Source organism: Oncorhynchus keta, chromosome 37 (genome assembly GCF_023373465.1).
Source record: "Oncorhynchus keta strain PuntledgeMale-10-30-2019 chromosome 37, Oket_V2, whole genome shotgun sequence".
Taxonomy (NCBI): Eukaryota; Metazoa; Chordata; class Actinopteri; order Salmoniformes; family Salmonidae; genus Oncorhynchus; species Oncorhynchus keta.
In genome coordinates this window covers 7,992,078-8,019,189 of record NC_068457.1, presented here as the reverse complement: position 1 = coordinate 8,019,189, position 27,112 = coordinate 7,992,078, and positions in this window count along the sequence as shown.

The following is a 27,112-nucleotide window of genomic DNA, read 5'->3' as shown; positions in this document are numbered from 1 at the left end:
AGAGAGAGATAAAATAGAGAGAGCGAGAGAAAGAGAGAGAGAGAGCATGTTAAATTGACATGGCAGGGATGAATCATTATTAGTTGAGGATATAGAATATTAACAATAGGATACAAGACTCCTATTGGTATTCTATTATTGAGACAGGCTTTAATATGATATAATGTTGAGACTGAGACGAGAGACGACAGAGATATGCTCTAAAACGACCGCCACTCAATCTATTTGAGTGGTAATTAAATAAGACCGTCCTGGTTTTCCCTATAGCCAATCAATTGCACCCGGTGCAAAAACAAATATGCATTGCCAGTCCAATAACCGTCAGTCATAAAAATACTTCTGTTCAACTGACAGTGTTTATCAAAGCTCAATGTCTTTTTCACAAATGGCACCCTATTCACAGTATCGCACTACTGTTGACCAGAGCTCTATGGGCCCTGGTCAAAAGTAGTGCACTACATGGGGGAAAAGGTGCCATTTGGGACGCATCCTGTCTCCAGTTTCAGGAAATGTGTAAATGGGAGGGGACAGAGGGAACGAGTTGACAGTGGTACATGCCATCACTCCCTGAGGTGGATAGTGACCAAGATAACATAGATAGTGAAGAGATAGTGAAGAGATAACAAAGAGATAGCAGTCACCCCCTGCTAGGTGTGAACCGAGCTTGACCAAGTAAAACAGATTGGGGAATTTACATTGGCTTATAAACAAAACAAACAAGTTCAGTTAGGAACGAGTACCACAGCTTTTGTAGGCCTAACCCCCACACCTCTCTCTCTCTCACACACACACACACACACACACACACACACACACACACACACACACACACACTGGAGGGAACAAGTTGATGGTGGTATGTGCTATCACCCCCTGCGGTGGCTAGTGACCAAGCTAACTGAGATAGCAAAGATATAGAGATAACAAATAGATACAGTGTCTTGCAAAAGTATTCATCCCCCTTGGCATTTTTCATATTTTGATGCATTACAACCTGTTATTTAAATGGATTTTTATTTGGATTTCATTTAATGGACATACACAAAATAGTCCAAATTGGTGAAGTGAAATTATAAAAATAACTTTCTAAAAAAGAAAAAACTGAAAAGTGGTGTGTGTATGTATTCACCCCCTTTGCTATGAAGCCCCTAAATAAGATCTGGTGCAACCAATTACCTCAGAAGTCACATAATTCGTTAGATTGCACACAGGTGGACTTTATTTAAGTGTCACATGATCTGTCACATGATCGCAGTATATATACACGTGTTCTGAAAGGTCCCAGAGTCTGCACCATCAACTAAGCAAGCGGCACCACCAAGCAAGCAGCTCCAAGAAGATCAAGGAGCTTTCCCCCAGTCAGGGACAAAGTTGCGGGTAAGTACAGATCAGGGTTGAGTTATAAAAAAATATCCAAAACTTTGAACATCCCACAGAGCACCATTAAATCCATTATTAAAAAAATGGAAAGAATATGGTACCACAACAAACCTGCCAAGAGAGGGCCGCACATCAAAACTCACAGACCAGGCAAGGAGGGCATTAACCAGAGGCAACAAAGAGACCATAGATAACCCCGAAAGAGCTGCAAAGCTCCACAGCGGAGATTCGAGTGTCTGTCCACAGGACCAGTTTAAGCCGTACACTCCACAGAGCTGGGCTTTACGGAAGAGTGGCCAGAAAAAAAGCAATTTCTTAAAGAAAAAATTTGGCAAACACATTTGGTGTTCACCAAAATGCATGTGGGAGACCACCCAAACATATGGTAGAAGGTACTCTGGTCAGATGAGACTAAAATGTCGCTTTTTGACCATCAAGGAAAATGCTATGTCTGGCGCAAACCCAACATCTCCCATCACCCCGAGAACACCATCCCCACCGTGAAGCATGGTGGTGGCAGCATCATGCTTTGGGGATGTTTTTCCATCGGCAGGGACCGGGAAATTTGTCAGAATAGAAGGAATGATGGATGGCGCTAAATACAGGGAAATTCTTGAGTGAAAACTGTTTCAGTCTTCCAGAGATTTGAGATTGGGATGGATAATGACCCTAAGCAAACTGCTAAAGCAACACTCGAGTGGTTTAAGGGTGTTAGGTTCTACTTTCAGAGTAAATAACTCTACTGACACACTAGAAGAGCTTAACCTAGTTGAATTCTTCCCAAAGGGTTGATACAGCTGTAAATCAGACAGAGACATGGCTTCTCCCGTGGTAGTATTCATTCTGCACTTTGGGTGGAGTCTCTTCCTTATCGCTAAACATTGCATAATTTTTTCGAAGCAGGGAACTAAGTGATATGAGCCTTCAACGGTTTCTCCCCTTGTCGTACTGCCACATGCGATCGTGTTCCCTGCATTCAGCCCCTCCCAAGCTTCATTATGGCTCCACCCCTCATGTCTCTTTTGTAACTAATGTTCATATACTTCTGAGTAGAACAATGGTCCAGGTTTAACCCCGAATCCAACAAGGGGAAACATTTAGGCCCCAGGTGAAAGCAGGTCTGCCGGAGCCATGGCCTAGTGAGACACAGTTACTGGCCCACGCAGGTCAAAGCAGAAAACCCACTGGGCACACACTGGTTGAATCAATGTCATTTACACGTCATTTCAATGACATTACGTTGAACCAACGTGGAATAGATGCCGAATTGGGTCTGTGTCCAGTGGGAAGCAGTTTTTGTAAAACACTGGGGTTAATCCTGTATGGAAATCCTGCCAATAAATAGATACAATAGAGATAGAGAGAGATAAAATAGAGACAGAGATAAAATGGAGAGAGCGAGAGAAAGAGAGAGAGAGCATGTTAAATTGACAAGGCAGGGATGAATCATTATTAGTTGAGGATATAGAATATCAACAATAGGATACAAGACTCTCCTATTGGTATTCTATTATTGAGACAGGCTTTAATATGATATAATGTTGAGACTGAGACGACAGAGATATGCTCTAAAACGACCGCCACTCAATCTATTTGAGTGGTAATTCAATAAGACCTTCCTGGTTTTCCCTATAGCCAATCAATTGCACCCGGTGCAAAAACAAATATGCATTGCCAGTCCAATAACAGTCAGTCATAAAAATACTTCTGTTCAACTGACAGTGTTTATCAAAGCTCAATGTATTTTTCACAAATGGCACCCTATTCACAGTATCGCACTACTGTTGACCAGAGCTCTATGGGCCCTGGTCAAAAGTAGTGCACTACATGGGGGAAAAGGTGCCATTTGGGACGCATCCTGTCTCCAGTTTCAGGAAATGTGTAAATGGGAGGGGACAGAGGGAACGAGTTGACAGTGGTACATGCCATCACTCCCTGAGGTGGATAGTGACCAAGATAACATAGATAGTGAAGAGATAACAAAGAGATAGCAGTCACCCCCTGCTAGGTGTGAACCTGAGCTTGACCAAGTAAAACAGATTGGGGGATTTACATTGGCTTATAAACAAAACAAACAAGTTCAGTTAGGAACGAGTACCACAGCTTTTGTAGGCCTAACCCCCACATCTCTCTCTCTCTCACACACACACACACACACACACACACACACACACACACACACACACACACACACACACACACACACACACACACACACACACACACACACACACACACACACACACACTGGAGGGAACACGTTGATGGTGGTATGTGCTATCACCCCCTGCGGTGGCTAGTGACCAAGATAACAGAGATAGCAAAGATATAAAGATTACAAATAGATACAGTGTCTTGCAAAATTATTCATCCCCCTTGGCGTTTTTCATATTTTGATGCATTACAACCAGTTATTTAAATGGATTTTTATTTGGATTTCATTTAATGGACATACACAAAATAGTCCAAATTGGTGAAGTGAACTTATAAAAATAACTTTCTAAAAAAAGAAAAAACTGAAAAGTGGTGTGTGCGTATGTATTCACCCCCTTTGCTATGAAGCCCCTAAATAAGATCTGGTGCAACCAATTACCTCAGAAGTCACATAATTCATTATATTGCACACAGGTGGACTTTATTTAAGTGTCACATGATCTGTCACGTGATCGCAGTATATATATACATGTTCTGAAAGGTCCCAGAGTCTGCAACACCACTAAGCAAGCGGCACCACCAAGCAAGCAGCACCACCAAGCAAGCAGCACCACCAAGCAAGCAGCACCACCAAGCAAGCAGCACCAAGAAGATCAAGGAGTTCTCCTATACGTATGAGTTCAGCAATGTTCCAGGTTTAACCCCCGAATCCAACAAGGGGAAACATTTAAATGTCTTGGAATAGCCTAGTCAAAGCCCAGACCTCAGTCCAATTGAGAATCTGTGGTATGACTTAAAGATTGCTGTACACCAGCGGAACCCATCCAACTTGAAGGAGCTGGAACAATTTTGCCTTGAAGGATGGGCAGAAATCCCAGTGGCTAGATGTGCCAAGCTTATAGAGACATATGTCAAGAGACTTGCAGCTGTAATTGCTGCAAAAGGTGGCTCTACAATGTATTGACTTTGGGGGGTTGAGTAGTTATGCACACTCAAGTTCTGTTTTTTTAGTCTTATTTCTTGTTTGTTTCACAATAAAAAATATTTAGCATCTTCAAAGTGGTAAGCATGTTGTGTAAATCAAATGATACAAACCTTTCAAAAATCTATTTTAATTCCAGGTCGTAAGGCAACCAAATACATGCCAAGGGGGGTGAATACTTTCGCAAGCCACTGTATCATTCACCCCCTACTACTTGTGAACTCGGGCTTGACCAAGTAAAACGGATTGGGTGATTAAGTTGGTTTGTAAATACACAGATGCGGAAAGAGGGATTTACACATGTAAAAAAAATAGTTGGTCAATCACCGCACAAACACATTGAGGCGGCAGGGTGGCCTAGTGGTTAGAGCATTGGACTAGTAACCGAAAGGTTAAGGTTAAGTTCAAATCCCCGAGCTGACAAGGTACACAATCTGCCTGCCTGAACAGGCAGTTAACCCAGGCCGTCATTGAAAATAAGGCCGTCATTGAAAATAAGAATTTGTTCTTAACTGACTTGCCTAGTAAAATAAAGGTAAAATAAAAAAATTAAAATGACAGGAATGCCACAAAAGGATTGTATACAGGCAAACTGATCTCTTATTTACTCTCCCCCTCTCTTAAAGTTTTATTTTTTTTAATTTTAAAATTGCTTTATTGGCAAAACATAATGCTCATGTAGCCAAAGCGTACATTGGAAATGGAATGATTGTCATGAACAATGTTAACATCATTGTCAACCCTAAAGGACAATTGGTAAAAACGATGACGGACAACATTCTCTCTCAATCTCACACATACACCAACATTAACTAGGCGAGAGCCCTTTGATGTTGTCTTGGGTGAGACTAAACCGCTTTGATGTTGTCTTGGGTGAGACTAAACCACTTTGATGTTGTCTTGGGTGAGACTAAACCGCTTTGATGTTGTCTTGGGTGAGACTAAACCGCTTTGATGTTGTCCTGGGTGAGACTAAACCGCTTTGATGTTGTCTTGGGTGAGACTAAACCGCTTTGATGTTGTCTTGGGTGAGACTAAACCGCTTTGATGTTGTCTTGGGTGAGACTAAACCGCTTTGATGTTGTCTTGGGTGAGACTAAACTGCTTTCATGTTGTCTTGGGTGAGACTAAACCGCTTTGATGTTGTCTTGGGTGAGACTAAACCACTTTGATGTTGTCTTGGGTGAGACTAAACCGCTTTGATGTTGTCTTGGGTGAGACTAAACTGCTTTGATGTTGTCTTGGGTGAGACTAAACCACTTTGATGTTGTCTTGGTTGAGACTAAACCGCTTTGAATGGCCTTCTGAACAATGACTTAGACCAGTGAGGGGGAGGGAGGGAGCGGGGGACTCAATGGAAGCTGTCATGGCACAGTGGTGATAGGGAAGGGGTGCTTCCCTGATTGGAGTTGCCATGACGATGGCAATAAGTGTGTGTGTGTGGGGGGGGTTAATGAATCTTTCATACTTGGGCATTAGCAATGTTGTCAATCAAAACTGAGCAGGGGACAGTTTTGTCTTTTTTATACACTCGAATGATCAAACGCTATGGGTGACAAAGAACTGGAGACGCCATGTGGTGTGACATCAACGTAACTGGGGGTTCTTGAAATACCGTCTTGAATTCCGGACTGAACACAAGCCACCAAACCATCACCCTCCCTCCTACCCCACCAAACCATCACCCTCCCTCCTACCCCACCAAACCATCACCCTCCCTCCTACCCCACCAAACCATCACCCTCCCTCCCTCCTACCCCACCAAACCATCACCCTCCCTCCTACCCCACCAAACCATCAACCTCCCTCCCTCCTACCCCACCAAACCATCACCCTCCCTCCTACCCTACCAAACCATCACCCTCCCTCCCTCCTACCCCACCAAACCATCACCCTCCTACCTACCCCACCAAACCATCACCCTCCCTCCTACCCCACCAAACCATCACCCTCCTACCTACCCCACCAAACCATCACTCTCCTACCTACCCCACCAAACCAACACCCTCCTACCTACCCCACCAAACCATCACCCTCCTACCTACCCCACCAAACCATCACCCTCCTACCTACCCCACCAAACCATCACCCTCCTACCTACCCCACCAAACCATCACCCTCCTACCTACCCCACCAAACCATCACCCTCCCTCCTACCCCACCAACCATCACCCTCCCTCCTACCCCACCAAACCATCACCCTCCCTCCTACCCCACCAAACCATTATCCTCCCTCCTACCCCACCAAACCATCACCCTCCCTCCTACCCCACCGAACCATCACCCTCCTACCTACCCCACCAAACCATCATCCTCCCTCCTACCCCACCAAACCATCACCCTCCCTCCTACCCCACCAAACCATCATCCTCCCTCCTACCCCACCAAACCATCACCCTCCCTCCTACCCCACCAAACCATCACCCTCCCTCCTACCCCACCAAACCATCATCCTCCCTCCTACCCCACCAAACCATCACCCTCCCTCCTACCCCACCAAACCATCACCCTCCTACCTACCCCACCAAACCATCACTCTCCTACCTACCCCACCAAACCAACACCCTCCTACCTACCCCACCAAACCATCACCCTCCTACCTACCCCACCAAACCATCACCCTCCTACCTACCCCACCAAACCATCACCCTCCTACCTACCCCACCAAACCATCACCCTCCTACCTACCCCACCAAACCATCACCCTCCCTCCTACCCCACCAACCATCACCCTCCCTCCTACCCCACCAAACCATCACCCTCCCTCCTACCCCACCAAACCATCATCCTCCCTCCTACCCCACCTACCCCACCAAACCATCACCCTCCCTCCAACCCCACCAAACCATCACCCTCCCTCCTACCCCACCAAACCATCACCCTCCCTCCTACCCCACCAAAATGACACAAACATTTGGCATGACGACTTTGTTGATCAAATACATGCCCAGACATGCACACTCTCTCACGCGCATAAATTAGTGTTTCGTCGCTCATTATTTTCCACAACACTGTTCTGGGGTCAGCCGGTTCATATGAAAGGTTATTTCTTAATGGCCACTCTGAGGTCAGCTCGTCATTTGTTGCCAATGCTAAAAGGTTACACCAACAGCACCACTATGCCATACATAGTCATTAATACCACTTGTCACAATAAATGATTGTAGGCTCCATCCCATAGCAAAGTAGAGGAAGAAAGAAAACACACGTTGTCCATTTCCGTACTACTTCACTCCTAGAAAAGTAGCCCATGCGCAAACCTTTTTACATATTTGTCGATGATAGGATCTCAACCCCACCTCAAACATGCTACATACGGGTTGTGTTCATTATTGGACACCATAAGCAAACCGCAAAAACATTTAGCAACAGAAACTGTTTTAGTTATGCGTTAAAATGCTTACTGTGAGTAAAGTGAGCAATCGGTTTACATTGCAAAAGGGTTCACAGAGGTTTGAATAACACCCTGATCTACCAGCACACCTCTGGATATAGAATTGTCGGTGTCTATATTAGGATAGACTCAAAGAGTCATAATTGTTAGCACTGTGTTGCTCTTCCACTTATCACTGTTGTTGTCTAATGACATTTGTTGCCCGTAAACATTTGGAGGCAATTCAATATTTGTGCGAGAGAGGCTGGACATCAATGAGTAATTAGGTTGACAATGTATTTAATGTGGTCGCGGACAGCTCATTTCAATATCAAACAAGCATCAGTTGTCTTCCATATTGATTCATCTGTTTAGAAAAAGGTATTTAGCAACACAGACACACATTTCAGATGCAGTAAATGGCTCTTAATTGATGCACAACATCCTTTGTTTCATTATTTAGGAGCCTAGCTCATTATATTCTGACATTCCCAGCTGTAACTAAATGCTGCGCTGTACAGCCTCCTTGGAATAAACAAATACATCGAGAGGCACCCAGAATAGCAAATGGAGCCACTTCATCATTCTGAGAGAGAGAGAGAGAGAGAGAGAGAGAGAGAGAGAGAGAGAGAGAGAGAGAGAGAGAGAGAGAGAGAGAGAGAGAGAGAGAGAGAGAATGGTGTGAGTGCATGCATGCGTGTGTGTGTGCATGCATGTTGAATACACGCCTACCCTCTGGAGATGAGGCACTCTGGTGGATTTCCCCAGTGCCCAGTGATGCTTTTTGGACACTAAGCCCAGGTTTAGAGTCCACGACGGTGTGACATTCTAACACGCTGCTCTGTAATTGACTCATTAGACTCTGTCGGTCAGGGGCGAACTCACCTGTTCAGCTCAGAACCAATGATTGACAAGCTGTGCCATAATGCCCTAGCTATTCATTTCTCATCGACCTAGTTCAATGACCCCTCTCGCTCTTTCTCTCCCCCTCCCTCTTTCCTTCCTTCTCTGCCTCTATCCCCCCCCTCTGTCTCTCTCTTTTTAATTCTCCATTTCACTCTGACTCGCTTTCCTTCTCTACTTACCTCGCTCTCTGTGACTGCAATGATGATATCAGGGTAGACAAGTCTCTTTCCTCTCAATATTCTTTCTGCCCCCTCAGACCTCAAAGAAGGTTCAGCTCGAACTCAACACAACAGGGAGGGATGCAAAAGGAAGGGAACATAAAGCTCACTTTAAAGAGGCTCTCGGATTGATACATCCATTTGTGGACTTTGAAAGGATTTATTTATACCCATTGATTCTTGAAGAACTTGGTGCGACTGTCTTACTCCGTCGCAATCCAGACAGACATGCTTGTTTTACTCCATGTAAACTAGAAGTTTGGCAAAAAACAAGCTAGTATAATTAAGAACAGTATCTTGCAGGATTCGATAGATGGAGTTGAAAGAGTTGTTGCCCGGCTCCTTTCTCTGCGATCGCCATTCTAACGGAATCCAGAAAGAACGAAACCCTGTCCTCAAACATCAGTTCTGTCTTATTTTTACTGAAAAAATACCACTTTGGTGCCCAAGTTGACCTACTTTAAGAAATGCCGTTAGTTGGTGGACATAAAGTCTACGATTTCTGATAGGCTGATGCAGCATTTGTCACAGGTTATCATAGGGCGAAATGTGTCAGGTTATCTAATGGGAACAGCTAAGATGTACATTATTTTATCCCATGCAACGAGATCAACTGTTTTAATTGGCTGATGCACATGTTGAGACGGAGAAAAGGTTTCAACTTAAACTTTTTCTCGTGTTCGCAAGTACGGACCCATCCTTTTTCAATCTCATGGATGATCAGTCCCTTGCGTCCATGGCTCTGTCTATACAGTTGAGCGTGGTTATATTTCTCCAGCTCAACCTCTCAGCTGTTTACCAAAAATAACATGGCACGGGTGACTACTTTCTTGTTGTTTGAATCCCAGATTGCCCCTTCAAGGTGCTGTGTGGTACCATGTCTCCTGTATTCCTGGAAAAGAGGAGCAGCGATCACTGCATAACGGTAACACAGCAGTATCACGTTCTCCTTCGATGACTCGCTCATCCCCAACAGCCATGAGTGGAGCCTCGTGCCCTGCCTCCTGACTGGACGTAGAGAGGGGTTCGGAGAGAGGACGAGAGGAGATCCCTTAGCTCCCATGGACGCCCTGTGTGTGTGTGTGTGAATGTGTGTGTGCTTGTTGGGGGCTCCAGTGTGTGTCCAGAAGGAATCTTTCATGAGTCATTTATCAGGCCAGTGTCTCTGCCCCTGGCTTTCGTGTGGCTGGAGTCTCAATGCAGGATGGGGACTTGGGTGGCTACACGCACTGGGGGCTACAATGGCAACATTATTCTGTCGGTCTCTCTTTAAAAGGCCTTGTGTGTGTGTGCTGGGACTCAACCAAAACAGAAGGGTAATCCCCTTCCCACGTGTGTGTGTGTGTGTGTGGTTTGAGATAAGGCTTGCTATAATGACTCACACTTACAGGGTGGTCAGATGGGCCAGGTCAGTTATCCAAAGCGTTTATAGAATTTGTTTATTGGAGGGTGGGAGTTGATTTTCTAAACTTAGGCTGGATAGTCATCTGGGCCCAGTTTCTCAAAACATTTCTATCAGATTTTGAAAACTGAAATACGAGATTCTGATCCTCCGGATAGGGATTTGGATCGGATAATCCAATCCAATCGGGATTAAATGTTAATTTTGCGTTTTTTTCAAAACTCCAATGGTAGTGATTCGGATAGTATTGATGCTAACAATCTGGATAATCTTGATCCCACTGGAAAGGTGGATTCAGAAAGGTCAAAAGCAACGCGTCATTGTGTTAAATTGACTGCTGTATAGGTATGTGGCCAGTCCTAATATTGGGTGTCATACAAATGCATGTACTTACAAGTGAAATGCAGCCTCTATTTCTTATTTATAATTACCTTCAATCATGTAGTTCACTCATTTCGAATCCCACCGTACCTTCTCCGCTGTGCAATCCGGTTTCTGAGCTGGTTATAGGTGCCCCTCAGCCACGCTCAAGGTGCTAAACGATATCATAACCGCCATCGATAAAAGACAGTACTGTGCAGCTGTCTTCATCGACCCGGCCAAGGCTTTCGACCACCGTATTCTTTTCGGCAGACTCAATAGCCTTGGTTTCTCAAATGACTGCCTCGCCTGGTTCACCAACTACTTCGCAGACAGAGTTCAGTGTGTCAAATCGGAGGGCCTGTTGTCCGGACCTCTGGCAGTCTCTATGGGGGTACCACAGGGTTCAATTCTCGGGCTGACTCTTTTCTCTGTATATATCAACGATGTCACTCTTGCTGCGGGTGATTCCCTGATCCACCTCTACGCAGACGACACCATTCTGTTTACATCTGGCCCTTCTTTGGACACTGTGTTAACTAACCTCCAAACGAGCTTCAATGCCATACAACACTCCTTCCGTGGCCTCCAACTGCTCTTAAACGCTAGCAAAACCAAATGCATGCTTTTCAACCGTTCGCTGCCCGCACCCGCCCGCCCGACTAGCATCACTACTCTGGACGGTTCTGACCTAGAATACATGGACAACTACAAATACCTAGGTGTCTTGTTAGACTGTAAACTCTCCTTCCAGACTCAAACATCTCCAATACAAAATCAAATCTAGAATTGGCTTTCTATTTCGCAACAAAGCCTCCTTCACTCATGCCGCCAAACTTACCCTAGTAAAACTGGCTATCCTACCGATCCTCGACTTCGGTGATGTCATCTACAAAATAGCTTCCAATACTCTACTCAGCAAATTGGATGGAGTCTATCACAGTGCCATCCGTTTTGTTACCAAAGCGCCTTATACCACCCACCACTGCGACATGTATGCTCTAGTCGGCTGGCCCTCGCTACATACCTGTCGCCAGACCCTCTGGCTCCAGGTCATCTATAAGTCTATGCTAGGTAAAGCACCACCCTATCTCAGCTCACTGGACACGGTAACAACACCCACCCGTAGCACACACTCCAGCAGGTATATCTCACTGGTCATTCCCAAAGCCAACACCTCCTTTGCCCGCCTTTTCTTCCAGTTCTCTGCTGCCAGAGACTTACATTTTCCTCACTAACTTCAAACATCAGCTATCTGAGCAGCTATCCGATCACTGTAGCTGTACATAGTCCACCTGTAAATAGCCCATCCAATCGACCTACCTCATCCCCATATTGTTTTTATTTATTTTGCTGCTCTTTTACACACCAGTATCCCTACTTACACACAATCATCTGCTCATCAACATCTGCTCATTTATCACTCCATTGTTAATCTGATAAATTGTCATTACTTTGCTACTATGGCCTATTTATTGCCTTACCTCCTCATGCCATTTGCACACACTGTACACTCATGGCCAAAAGTTTTGAGAATGACACAAATATTAATTTCCACAAAGTTTGCTGCTTCAGTGTCTTTAGATATTTTTGTCAGATGTTACTATGGAATACTGAAGTATAATTACAAGCATTTCATAAGTGTCAAAGGCTTTTATTGACAATTACATGAAGTTGATGCAAAGAGTCAATATTTGCAGTGTTGACCCTTCTTTTTCAAGACCTCTGCAATCCACCCTGGCATGCTGTCAATTAACTTCTGGGCCACATCCTGACTCATGGCAGCCCATTCTTGCATAATCAATGCTTGGAGTTTGTCAGAATCTCTGGGTTTTTGTTTGTCCACCAGCCTCTTGAGGATTGACCACAAGTTCTCAATGGGATTATGGTCTGGGGAGTTTCCTGGCCATGGACCCAAAATATCGATGTTTTGTTCCCCGAGCCACTTAGTTGTCCCTTTTCCCTTATGGCAAGGTGCTCCATCATGCTGGAAAAGGCATAGTTTGTCACCAAACTGTTCCTGGATGGTTGGGAGTTGCTCTCGGAGGATGTGTTGGTACCATTCTTTATTCATGGCTGGTGATCTTAGGCAAAATTGTGAGTGAGCCCACTCCCTTGGCTGAGAAGCAACCCCACACATGAATGGTCTCGATTCTTTACTGTTGGCATGACACAGGACTGATGGTAGCGCTCACCTTGTCTTCTCCGGACAAGCTTCTTTCCAGATGCCTCAAACAATTGGTAAGGGGATTCATCAGAGAAAATGACTTTACCCAGGTCCTCTGCAGTCCAATCCCTCTACCTTTTGCAGAATATCAGTCTGTCCCTGATGTTTGTCCTGGAGAGAAGTGGCTTCTTTGCTGCCCTTCTCGACACCAGGACATCCTCCAAAAGTCTTCGCCTCACTGTGCGTGTAGATGCACTCACACCTGCCTGCTGCCATTCCTTAGCAAGCTCTGTACTGGTGGTGCCCCGATCCCGCAGCTGAATCAACTTTAGGAGACGGTCCTGGCGCTTGCTGGACTTTCTTGGGCGCCCTGAAGCCTTCTTCACAACAATTGAACCGCTCTCATTGAAGTTCATGATGATCCGATAAATGGTTGATTTAGGTGCAATCTTACTGGCAGCAATATCCTTGCCTGTGAAGTCCTTTTTGTGCAAAGAAATGATGACGGCATGATGTTTCCTTGAAGATAACAATGGTTGACAGAGGAGGAACAATGATTCCAAGCACCACCCTCATTTTGAAGCTTCCAGTCTGTTATTCAAACTCAATCAGCATGACAGAGTGATCAGAGAATCACTGACATGATTCAGCTGGTCCTTTTGTGGCAGGGCTGAAATGCAGTGGAAATGTTTTTGGGGGATTCAGTTAATTTGCATGGCAAAGGGGGACTTTGCAATTAATTGCAATTCCTCTGATCACTCTTCATAACATTCTGGAGTACATGAAAATTGCCATCATGCAAACTGAGGCAGCAGACTTCGTGAAAATTAATATTTGTGTCATTCTCAAAACTTTTGACCACGACTGTATATAGACTTTCTTTTGTGTTATTTACTGTACTCTTGTTTATTCCATGTGCAACTCTGTGTTGTTGTCTCTGTCACACTGCTTTGCTTAGTCTTGGCCAGGTCGCAGTTGTAAATGAGAACTTGTTCTCAACTAGCTTACCTTGTTAATTAAAGGTGAAATAAAAATAATTACATAAAATGTCAGTTTCCCTATGACAGTGTAGAAGTAGTAACACAACCTGTCCAGTAGATGGCAAGGTGTAGGCCGATTCAATTCTGCAATCTTGATATTGAGGCATTTGGATCAGAATGAACTGGCTCAAGATCGGATCAGATTGATCTGATCCTGGATCGCAAAAAGGGGAATACAGAATTCGGATCATTGTTATCCAGATTAAAAGTTTTTTTAAAAACTGGGCTCAGAGAGCAAGGACTGCTTGGGCGGGAAATGTATAATCTCTCAAAGCAAAGTGTTAGTATCGTACTGTGTTTGTGTGTGTGTGTGTGTGTGTGTGTGTGTGTGTGTGTGTGTGTGTGTGTGTGTGTGTGTCTCAGAGAGCCAACACGAAGAGCTGACTATTCCAGGTCACTATAGGTCATATGCCTCACTTTAACCAGAAGCACAATCACTGTTTGCCAAGTTTCCTTACTGCTTCCAGATAATGAGGCCTCGGACTCTGTTGGGCCCTTAGACCCTTTCGGCAATGGTTCTCCCTACTTTTTTAGATCCTGGTCCAGAGCCAGAGAGCCAGGCCCAACAGAACTCATTAGCTCCAAACTAGGATGGACCCACCTCATCAAGCGCTTCCACCCAGAGAATGCACTGATATGGGACAGAGGTCAAAGGGCACTCACATGGCAGTGAACCACCACAGCTCAGACAATCAGAGGAGCAAGGCACATAAATCACTGTTCTGGACTCCCGGCATCCAAACCACACACAGAACAGGGTGGAATACACAGACAGGTGTGTGTGTGAGCATGTGGGTGTGTGTTTTAAGTGTGAGGCAGTAAGTATATTTGTGTATGTGTGTCATCAATAATATTTGTGTTCATGTGTTATCAACTGTCTGTGTATTCTCAGTTCATTGATTCCAACTTGTGCGTGAGTGTGAGAGAGAGAGAGTGTGTGTGTGATGTGTGAGAGAGTAAGTCCTCTCGCTCCTCATTTTGTGCCCAACATTTGTGTACTGTATGTGTGAAATAAACTCTGTGTGTGTGTGTGTGTGTTTGCAATCCGCTGTGTACATGTTTTCATGGCTATCTCTGGGCTCCTGCTGGTTGTCCACGGCTGTAGGTAACTGGAGAAGGTGGTGAAGGAGGTGGGGAGGTGGGGGGGTGGGGGGTTGGAGGGAGGGATGTAAACTTGGATGGAGGAGAGGAGTGAAAAGGGCAAGCAGTTGGTTATGACAGGGTGCAGTAGTGAGATGTGGAGGGGTCTGTGTGTGTGTGTGTGTGTGTGTGTGTGTGTGTGTGTGTGTGTGTGTGTGTGTGTGTGTGTGTGTGTGTGTGTGTGTGTGTGTGTGTGTGTGTGTGTGTGTGTGTGTGTGTGTATTAATACATGGGCCAGGGAGGTTAGTTGACTGTTATGTCTTTGAGATCTAGGGAATGTAAAGAAGATTACAATGTAGACATAGGAACTTTACTCTAATGAGACACTCATAACTGGTGTGTGTGTGTGTGGGGGGGTGCGTGCGTACGTGAATGAATGAATGAATGGATACTCCTAACTAAACACTTGTATGTTCACTCTACAAATGGCATAATTTCACCATTGATGAAATCGGATGGAGATCCGATATTTCAACACGTTTGCAAAGATACATTTTCAGTTTCCTGTATCTCAAAGGTCGTGTTTACACAGGCAACTCATTTCTGATCTATTTTTTACTAATTGGTCTTCTGACTATTCAGATCTGACAAATATCTGATGTGATTTGTCAAAAGACCATTTAGAGGAAAAAAATATCAGAATTAGACTCCTTGTGTAAACACTGCCAAAGTCTTAGACCAAACAAACTGAAACTTATCAAATATAGACCTCTCCGATTCCCATAGGCCATATTGTGCCGAATACCCCCTCCCCCCAAAAAAAACACCTGAAAGTGAGATTCAATTCTGTAAATTGGTAACAATTTAGACGCATGGAGCACTAAGCTGAAGAGTGAGAGTAACCATCTAAGTTTGTTTTCACTCAATTAGCCACTAATTGCTTTGCCTTAATGAGCAGCACATTTTTCAGCCTTAATGAAGCCTCTGGCAGCCAAGCCGGTGTCACTCAAGAGGGTGTGTGTGTGTGTGTGCATGTGTGCGTGTGTGCGCGTGCGCTTGCGTGCGTGCGTGCGTGCGTGTGTGCGTGCGTGCGTTCCAGAGATGTCTCCACCAGGAATGTTTCTCTGGATTATATCACTGTTTTCCAGAGAAAACTAACCAGTGATTTTCTTCATGGCTTTATGTCTATTCTATGTATCCTCTCCCTTGTAACTATTGCCCAGGTCATTGCTGTAAATGACAAACGTGTCCTCAGTCAATTTACCTGGTAAAATAAGGGTAAAAAAAAAAGAACATCTAAATAGTAAGACAACATACTGTAACATGAGTCTGAAACATCCTTAAGGAATCCAAAGTCATTAAAAGGGACACTTGACCCTTTTTAAACATCAAATTCATCATCCCCACAGCCCAACATCAACATATATAGAAACAACAGGTTTCTATGTTCTGTCGTCAAAAAGATAGAATAAGATCTTCTGCGTCATATACTGTATGTTGACATTGCGGTGGTACTGGAGATGACGAATGTGAGTTTGAAAAGTTGTGGAATTCCCCTATGACCTATGAGACCAGGCAAATTGCACTCTTCTCATAAACTCAGAAAATGGTCCTCTTCTCCATCACCACTTGGTAAATGATGACCTGGGGTGCTCTGAGGTACAGGAATGCATGAGGGGGGAAAAAAGTAACCAACACAATGCACAGTGGACAACTCAAACAGGTAGCCCACCGTCTACCCATGGTAAGTGTACTGGATTGGACAGCGCTTTCTGAGGTGCTCATTAATTCAAAGCATTTCAGAGACTGCAGATCACTCATACACATAGGACAATTCAAGCCAAACGCTACCGGAGCCCTATTTAAAAAATATTTTACGAGCCCAAGCTCGAATGATATAACATGATTGTGCCATAACGCATGTCCTACGCACGGCAGGAAAACAGTAAACAAAGCCCATGGATTTAAGATGTCTTTGGCTCCACTTGAGTGGGTTGAGTCACTGACGTCATCTTCCTGTCCGGTTTCGCGCCCCCTCATGCTTGTGCGGTGGGGAGATCTACGTGGGCTATCCCCCCTTCTCTCAGGGTAGTAATGTGGTGGTCTGCTGATATCCCTGTAGTGGTGTGGGGGCTGTGCTTTAGCAAAGTGGGTGGGTTTATATCCTGCCTGGTTGGCCCTGTCCGGGGTATCGTCGGACAGGGCCACATGTATGCACCCTCTAATTCTCACTCTTACCTGGCCTGTTCAAGACATGCTCCCTTGTAAACCTACTGTTTTTAACCCTCTCTTTTCCCCTTATTCTTCTTATACCACACCTGCTGTGTTGACCTCTGAAATCTTGAAGTGGATCTGGCCTTAATGGCCATGTACTCATAGAATCTCCAACAGCCAGAAGAGTACTGGGTGGGTTTATATCCACCCCTCTCCGGTTTATCCCTCAGTTCCTCCCTTTCTAGGTAGTTTTCCCAAGACACCATGCTTCTAAATCTGCAATGCTTGCTGTTTGGGGTTTTAGGCCTGGGTTTCTCTATAAGCACTTCGTGACATTTGCTGATGTAAATCAAATCAAACTCTATTTGTCACATGCGCCGAATACAACACCTAATGTTTTTAGAAGCCGTTAACAAACAATGCACTTCAAGAAAGAGTTAAGAAAATATTTTCCAAATAAATTAAAGTAAAAAATAATTAAAAAGTAACACAATAAAATAACAATAATGAGGCTTTATAAAGGGGATACTGGCACTGGGTCAATGTGTGGGGGTACAGGTTAGTTAGGTACGTAGGGGAAAAGTGACTATGCATAGATAATACACAGCGAGTAGCAGCAGTGTAAAAACAAATGGGGGGGGTTAATGTAAATAGTCTGGGCGGCCATTTGATTAATTGTTCAGCTGTCTTATGGCTTGGGGGTTGAAGCCTTTTGGTCCGAGACTTGGCGCTGCGGTACCGCTTGCCGTGCGGTAGCAGAGAGAACAGTCTATGCCTTAGGTGACTTGAGTCGGACAATTGTTTGGGCTTTCCTCTGACATCGGCAAGTATGGAGGTCCTGGGTGGCAGGAAGCTTGGCCCCAGTGATGTACTGGGCAGATTGCTTTACCCTCTGTTGTACCTTATGGTCAGATGCCATCAGTTGCCATACCAGGCGGTGATGCTCTCGATGGTGCAGCTATAGAGCCTTTTGAGGATCTGGGGACCCATGCCAAATCTTTTCAGTCTCCTGAGGGGGAAAAGGTGTTGTCGTGCCCTCTTCATGACTTTCTTGGTGTGTTTCGAACATGATAGTTTGTTGGTGATGCAGACACCAAGGAACTTGAAACTCTCGGCCCGCTCCACTACAGCCCCGTTGATGTTAATGGGGGCCTGTTCGGCCTGCCTTTTCCTGTAGTCCACGATCAGCTCCTTTGTCTTGCTCATATTGAGGGAGAGGTTGTTGTCCTGGCACCACACCTCCTCCCTATAGGCTGTAATCAGGCCTAACAATGTTGTGTCGTCAGAAAACTTAATGATGGTGTTGGAGTCCTGTTTGGCCACGCAGTCGTAGGTGAACAGGGAGTACAGGATTTTTTTCTGAGACCATAGCGGGATTTCTTATAAGCATATCTTGCCTTTAGCTCCATGTGGATGTTTCTGGTAATCCATGGCTTCTGGTTGGGATATGTACGTACGGTCACTGTGGGGACGACATAGTTATTCACTTATTGATGAAGCTGATGACTGAGGTGGTATACTCCTCAATGCCATTGGATGAATTGTGGAACACATTCCAGTCTGTGCTAGCAAAACAGTCCTGTAGCATAGCATCCACGTCATCTGACCACTTCCTTATTGAGCGAGTCACTGGTACTTTCTGCTTTAGTTTTTGCTTGTAAGCAGGAATCAGGAGGATAGAATTATGGTCAGATTTGCCAAATGGAGGGCGAGGGAGAGTTTTATATTTCTCTCTGTGTGGAGTAAAGGTGGTCTAGAGTTTTTTTCCTCAAATGTGCATATGTGACATGCTGGTAGACATTAGGTCAAATGGATTTTAGTTTGCTTGCATTAAAGTCCCCGGCCACTAGGAGTGCCGCTTCTGGATGAACATTTTCTTGTTTGCTTATGGCTTAATACAGCTGGTTGAGTGAGGTCTTAGTGCAGCTTCGATTTGTGGTGGTAAATAGATGGCTATGAATAATACAGATGAGAACTCTCTTGGTAGGTAGTGTGGTCTACAGCTTATCATAAGGTACTCTACCTCAGTCGAGCAATACCTCGAGACTTCTTTAATATTAGACATCGCGCACCAGCTGTTATTGACAAATAGACACACACCCCCATCCCCTAGTCTAACCAGGCGTAGCTTCCCTGTCCTGCCGATACATGGAAAATCCCACCAGCTCTACATTATCCATGTCGTCGTTCAGCCACAACTCTGTGAAACACAAGACATTATAGTTTTTAATATCTCGTTGGTAGGATAGTCTTGATTGTATGTCATCCATTTTGTTTTCCAATGATTGCACATTGGCCAATAGAACGGATGGTAGTGGAAGTTTACTCACTTGCCTCCAAATTCTCAGAAGCCCGACCTCCATCCCTTTTTTCTCCCTTTCTTCATGCAAATGATGGGGATTTGGGCCCTTTCCCGAGAAAGCAGTATATCCTTCAAGTCGGACACGTTAAAGAAAAAATCTTCGTCCAGTTAATGGTGAGTAATGGCTGTTTTGATGTCCAGAAGATATTTTCGGTCATTGACGACAGCAGCAACATTATGTACAAAATAAGCTCAAAAATAAGTTACAAACAACGCAAAAAAAAAAAAAAAACAGCACAGTTGGTTATGAATGAGTAAAACGGCAGCCGTCCCCGAGGGCTTATAAATACATTTGAATTGATTCCTGATCACAACCTCTGCCTTCCTGAACTCGTTAGGAACTTACCTTTTATCTCATATTATATCTTGTCCATCTATGACAAACAGAAACTGTTATTTTCTTTAAAAGCTATGAAGTTATTATTTTATATTACTGGTTATGAATCTATCTCTGAATGTGCTATGAAACCACTCTCTCCTTCTGCATTATGATGTAAGGCTTCCATGCATATGCATTGTTAGTGGCTTCGTAGCAGTCAGTTGATGGACAGTCGGAAGTGTGAATTAAATGTAGGACGGACATTCCAGCTTCAAGTGGTGGCAGATTTCACATCCTGCTTCACACAGGCAGATACATACTCCTGTGTCCATGAGAATCAGGGATACCGCTCAATGCAAACCATTTCAATCTACACTGTCCCCCAGATCAATTTATAAGCACAATTTATCGTTGGAATCGGTACCAGAACCATGCAGGTCCCATAAATAGGGAACTTTACATATTTAAATCATTAATATGCTGACACATTACAGTAACATTCTACAAGGTAAAAACACAATGGGTATATCAAATAATTTTAAATGAATGATGAGGTACAACGCTGAAAAGATGGAGAGAGAGTTGCAGGCTCATGTATCAGAGCAGAGAGAGATAGAAATAGAATCTCATTCAAGATCAGTGAGAGAGACACAGAGGCGGGCGCTTCTCTACAGCAATGGCCACGCCATTGGTCTCAAAACATACAATGTTGTGCAAACCTAAGCCTGGGCCCAAGCCAAATCAATTCTCAATTTAGAACGGTTCATTTGAATACCAAACCCACCGCTTGTGTGCGTGGCCAAAGAGCAACTCTCTCTCATCACTACCAGCCAGCTCTAAAGTGGTTGCAATAACACAGGAGCCACGCATTATCCATATTGACTACTGTGTTTAGATACAGCCACCAATCATCATTTATATATCCGCATGTCTGCGTGAAACGAGAACACTATGCAGGTTTCCATTGAAAACAATGTCGCAAAAAAAAAAATGTTCTAAAGACTGACAACATTGGTATCCCTCCCAAAAGGGATGGATTTTTCTTTTGTCAAACTTTCCTTACTTTCCTTACCTTCTTGAATTTATACATATGTAATATAAAAACCACGAAACAGAAACCTAGCCGAGTCGGCAGTGGTGAAGGAAAATGCAATTAAGGGGATACAAATGCATCATACGTGTTAAGTTCTGTTTGAAATTCACCATATATTTATTGCATTGAAAGTTTAGCAGTGATTTAAATGCCTATAAGGTGGTTTCCTGGATACAGATGAAGCCAAGCGCTGGACACTCTTTCTTTTGTTCATGATGATTCGCCATTAAATCTCTCTTTTTTTTAGACAAGTACTAGGCTTAATCTGTGTCCGTGAAACCATCCCACGGTCGTTTTAAATGAATCATTCACTGCAGCCTGAGGGAATAACAACACACATCTAGGTTTTTGAATGACGCTTTTAACATGGTGGGGAAACTGCACCCGGGTTTTCAAAGGGTATCCACCTGAAACAAGTGGGTCGAGCAAGGGGTTGAGAGGGTGAAAATAATACAATTGGAACACAACCATAATGTCTACTTCCGGCGCCGACTGAGATGGCCGCCTCGCTTCGCGTTCCTAGGAAACTATGCAGTTTCTTGTTTTTTTACGTGTTATTTCTTACATTAGTACCCCAGGTCATCTTAGGTTTCATTACATACAGTCGAGAAGAACTACTGAATATAAGATCAGCGTCAACTCACCATCAGTACGACCAAGAATATGTTTTCCGCGACGCGGATCCTGTGTTCTGCCTTACAAACAGGACAACGGAATGGATCGCTTGCAGCGACCCAAGGAAACGACTACGAAAAAGAGGGAAACGCGGCGGTGTTCTGGTCAGACTCCGAAAAGGGCACATCGCGCACCACTTCCCAGTATTCTTCTTGCCAATGTCCAGTCTCTCGACAACAAGGTTGATGAAATCCGAGCAAGGGTGGCATTCCAGAGGGACATCAGAGACTGTAACGTTCTTTGCTTTACGGAAACATGGCTTACTGGGAAGACGCTATCCAGGGCGGTGCAGCCAACGGGTTTCTCCACGCATCGCGCGGACAGAAACAAACATCTCTCTGGTAAGAAGAGTGGCGGGGGCGTATGCCTCATGACTAACGGGACATGGTGTGATGAAGGAAACATACAGGAACTCAAATCCTTCTGTTCACCTGATTTAGAATTCCTCACAATCAAATGTAGACCGCATTATCTTCCAAGAGAATTCTCTTCGATTATAATCACAGCCGTATATATCCCCCAAGCAGACACATCGATGGCTCTGAACGAACTTTATTTAACTCTTTGCAAACTGGAAAACATTTATCCGGAGGCTGCATTCATTGTAGCTGGGGATTTTAACAAAGCCAATCTGAAAACAAGACTCCCTAAATTTTATCAGCATATCGATTGCGCAACCAGGGGTGGTAAAACCTTGGATCATTGTTACTCTAACTTCCGCGACGCATATAAGGCCCTGCCCCGCCCCCTTTCGGAAAAGCTGACCACGACTCCATTTTGCTGATCCCTGCCTACAGGCAGAAATTAAAACAAGAGGCTCCCACGCTGAGGTCTGTCCAACGCTGGTCAGACCAAGCTGACTCTACACTCCAAGACTGCTTCCATCACGTGGACTGGGACATGTTTCGTATTGCGTCAGATGGGAATATTGACGAATACGCTGATTCGGTGTGCGAGTTCATTAGAACGTGCGTCGAAGATGTCGTTCCCATAGCAACGATAAAAACATTCCCTAACCAGAAACCGTGGATTGATGGCAGCATTCGCGTGAAACTGAAAGCGCGAACCACTGCTTTTAATCAGGGCAAGGTGACCGGAAACATGACCGAATACAAACAGTGTAACTATTCCCTCCACAAGGCAATCAAACAAGCTAAGCGTCAGTACAGAGACAAAGTGGAATCTCAATTCAATGGCTCAGACACAAGAGGCATGTGGCAGGGTCTACAGTCAATCACGGACTACAAGATGAAATCCAGCCCAGTCACGGACCAGGATGTCTTGCTCCCAGGCAGACTAAATAACTTTTTGCCCGCTTTGAGGACAATACAGTGCCACTGACACGGCCTGCAACGGAAACATGCGGTCTCTCCTTCACTGCAGCCGAGGTGAGTAAGACATTTAAACGTGTTAACCCTCGCAAGGCTGCAGGCCCAGACGGCATCCCCAGCCGCGCCCTCAGAGCATGCGCAGACCAGCTGGCCGGTGTGTTTACGGACATATTCAATCAATCCCTATACCAGTCTGCTGTTCCCACATGCTTCAAGAGGGCCACCATTGTTCCTGTTCCCAAGAAAGCTAAGGTAACTGAGCTAAACGACTACCGCCCCGTAGCACTCACTTCCGTCATCATGAAGTGCTTTGAGAGACTAGTCAAGGACCATATCACCTCCACCCTACCTGACACCCTAGACCCACTCCAATTTGCTTACCGCCCAAATAGGTCCACAGACGATGCAATCTCAACCACACTGCACACTGCCCTAACCCACCTGGACAAGAGGAATACCTATGTGAGAATGCTGTTCATCGACTACAGCTCGGCATTCAACACCATAGTACCCTCCAAGCTCGTCATCAAGCTCGAGACCCTGGGTCTCGACCCCGCCCTGTGCAACTGGGTACTGGACTTCCTGACGGGCCGCCCCCAGGTGGTGAGGGTAGGCAACAACATCTCCTCCCCGCTGATCCTCAACACGGGGGCCCCACAAGGGTGCGTTCTGAGCCCTCTCCTGTACTCCCTGTTCACCCACGACTGCGTGGCCACGCACGCCTCCAACTCAATCATCAAGTTTGCGGACGACACAACAGTGGTAGGCTTGATTACCAACAACGACGAGACGGCCTACAGGGAGGAGGTGAGGGCCCTCGGAGTGTGGTGTCAGGAAAATAACCTCACACTCAACGTCAACAAAACTAAGGAGATGATTGTGGACTTCAGGAAACAGCAGAGGGAACACCCCCTATCCACATCGATGGAACAGTAGTGGAGAGGGTAGCTAGTTTTAAGTTCCTCGGCATACACATCACAGACAAACTGAATTGGTCCACTCACACTGACAGCGTCGTGAAGAAGGCGCAGCAGCGCCTATTCAACCTCAGGAGGCTGAAGAAATTCGGCTTGTCACCAAAAGCACTCACAAACTTCTACAGATGCACAATCGAGAGCATCCTGGCGGGCTGTATCACCGCCTGGTACGGCAACTGCTCCGCCCTCAACCGTAAGGCTCTCCAGAGGGTAGTGAGGACTGCACAACGCATCACCGGGGGCAAACTACCTGCCCTCCAGGACACCTACACCACCCGTTGTTACAGGAAGGCCATAAAGATCATCAAGGACATCAACCACCCGAACCACTGCCTGTTCACCCCGCTATCATCCAGAAGGCGAGGTCAGTACAGGTGCATCAAAGCTGGGACCGAGAGACTGAAAAACAGCTTCTATCTCAAGGCCATCAGACTGTTAAACAGCCACCACTAACAGTGAGTGGCTGCTGCCAACACACTGTCATTGACACTGACCCAACTCCAGCCATTTTAATAATGGGAATTGATGGGAATTATGTAAATATATCACTAGCCACTTTAAACAATGCTACCTTATATAATGTTACTTACCCTACATTATTCATCTCATATGCATATGTATATACTGTACTCTACATCATCGACTGCATCCTTATGTAACACATGTATCACTAGCCACTTTAACTATGCCACTTTGTTTACTTTGTCTACACACTCATCTCATATGTATATACTGTACTCGATACCATCTACTGTATGCTGCTCTGTACCATCACTCATTCATATATCCTTATGTACATATTCCTTATCCCCTTACACTGTGTATAAGACAGTAGTTTTGGAATTGTTAGTTAGATTACTTGTTGGTTATCACTGCATTGTCGGAACTAGAAGCACAAGCATTTCGCTACACTCGCATTTAACATCTGCTAACCATGTGTATGTGACAAATAAAATTTGATTTGATTTGATTTGATTTTGAAAAAAGAGGCTTATTGTAGGGTAAGGCAAACATTTTCAAAAATGTCCCCAGGCTTAAACTAAATGTTTCTTACAAATAATTTCAGATATTGAGAAAATGCGTACAAACGTTAACGTAGCTTATCAATAAAAAGTCAATTACAAACGTTTTAACATTTGTCATTAGCAGACGCTGTGATATTGTGCTTCTTAAAAATGGATGATCGAGTAAGGTTTTCAGAGCATAAAAACGGCATCGTTTGCCTAATTTCATCGATGTAACTCTGCATTTACCCACATGTATCTTTGTTTTACATGTTCGAGTTGAACTTTGAACTTTATTGCAAATCAGCAGCCACCAAATCATCTCTTTTTACACAACACACATGCCACATATTTATTTGACAAGGTTAAGAGTTTACAGGTCTTTTTCTGTCTTGTTTGTATTTGTATTTATTATGGATCCCCATTAGCAGCTACTCTTCCTGGGGTCCGTCAGAATTAAAACATCACAATATATTCATTACCGAATTCACAACACACTAAGTGTGTGCCCTCAGGCCCATACTCCACTACCACTTATCTACAACACAAAATCCATGTGTACGTGTGTATAGTGTGTATATTGTCATGTGTGTGTCTACACACATGTCAGTCTGTTTGTGTTGTTTCACAGTCCCCGCTGTTCAATAAGGTGTATTATTATCTGTTTTTAAAAATCTGAAACTACTTCTAGCACCAATTAGCTGATGTGGAATAGAATTCTGTGTAGTCAAGGCTCTATGGAGTACTGTTCTGGACTTGGAGACTGTGAAGAGACCTCTGGTGGCATGTCTTGTGGGGCATGCATGGGTGTCCGAGCTGTGTGCTAGTCGTTTTAACAGACAGCTCTGTACTTTCAACATGTCAATACCGCTCACAAATACAAGTAGTAATTAAGTCCCGAGCACAGGCTCTGTCGCACCCGGCCCGTGACCGGGAGGTCCATGGGGCAACGCACAATTGGCCGGCGCAATAGCGACTTCTGTGGCGGGGCGGGCGCAGTGCACGCTGACCAGGTCGCCAGGTGTACGGTGTTTCTTCCGACACATTGGTGCGGCTGGCTTCCGAGTTGGATGTGCGTTGTGTCAAGAAGCAGTGCGGCTTGGTTGGGTTGTGTTTCGGAGGACGCATGGCTCTCAATTTTCGCCTCTCCCGAGTCCGTACGGGAGTTGCAGCGATGAGACAAGACTGTAACTACTACCAATTGGATACCACAAAATTGGGGAGGAAAAAAGGGGGTAAAAAAAGAGGTGGGATTTTTTGTGTGTAATTAAGTCAATCTCTCCTCTTCTTTGAGCCAGGAGAGAGAGACATGCATATTATTCATGTTTGCTCTCTGTGTACATCCAAGGGCCAGCTATGCTGCCCTGTTCGGAGCCAATTGCAAGTCCCAATTTATGGCACCTGACCACACGACTGAACAGTAGTCCAGGTGCTACAAAACTAGAGCCTGTAGGACCTGCCTTGTTGATAGTGCTGTTAAGTAGGTAGAGCAGCGCTTTAATACTTCGCCCCCATCTTAGCTACTGTTGTATCAATATGTTTTGACAATGACAGTTTTACAATCCAGGGTTACTCCAAGCAGTTTAGTCACGTCAACTTGCTCAATTTCCACATTTATTAAAGATCTAGTTTAGTGAACGATTTGTCCCAAATAGAATGCTTTTGAAATATTTAGGATTAACTTATTCCTTGCCACCCATTCTAAGCCAGTGTGTCTATCTATCTATGTATGTCGTTAGTAAAGACTGAAAAAAGTAAGGGGCCAAGACAGCTGCCCTGGGGAATCCTGATGCTACCTGGATTATGTTGGAGAGGCTTCCATTTAAAGAACACCCTTTCTGTTCTGTTAGACAGGTAACTCTTTATCCACAGTATAGCAGGGGGTATAAAGCCATGACACATACATTTTTCTAGCAGCAGACTATGTTTGATAATGTCAAAAGCCACACTGAAATCTAACAAAACAGCCCCCACAACCTTTTAATCATCAATTTATCAGCCAATCAGCCAATCATCAGTCATTTGTGTAAGGGCTGTGCTTGTCGAATGTCCTTCCCTATAAGAGTGCTGAACGT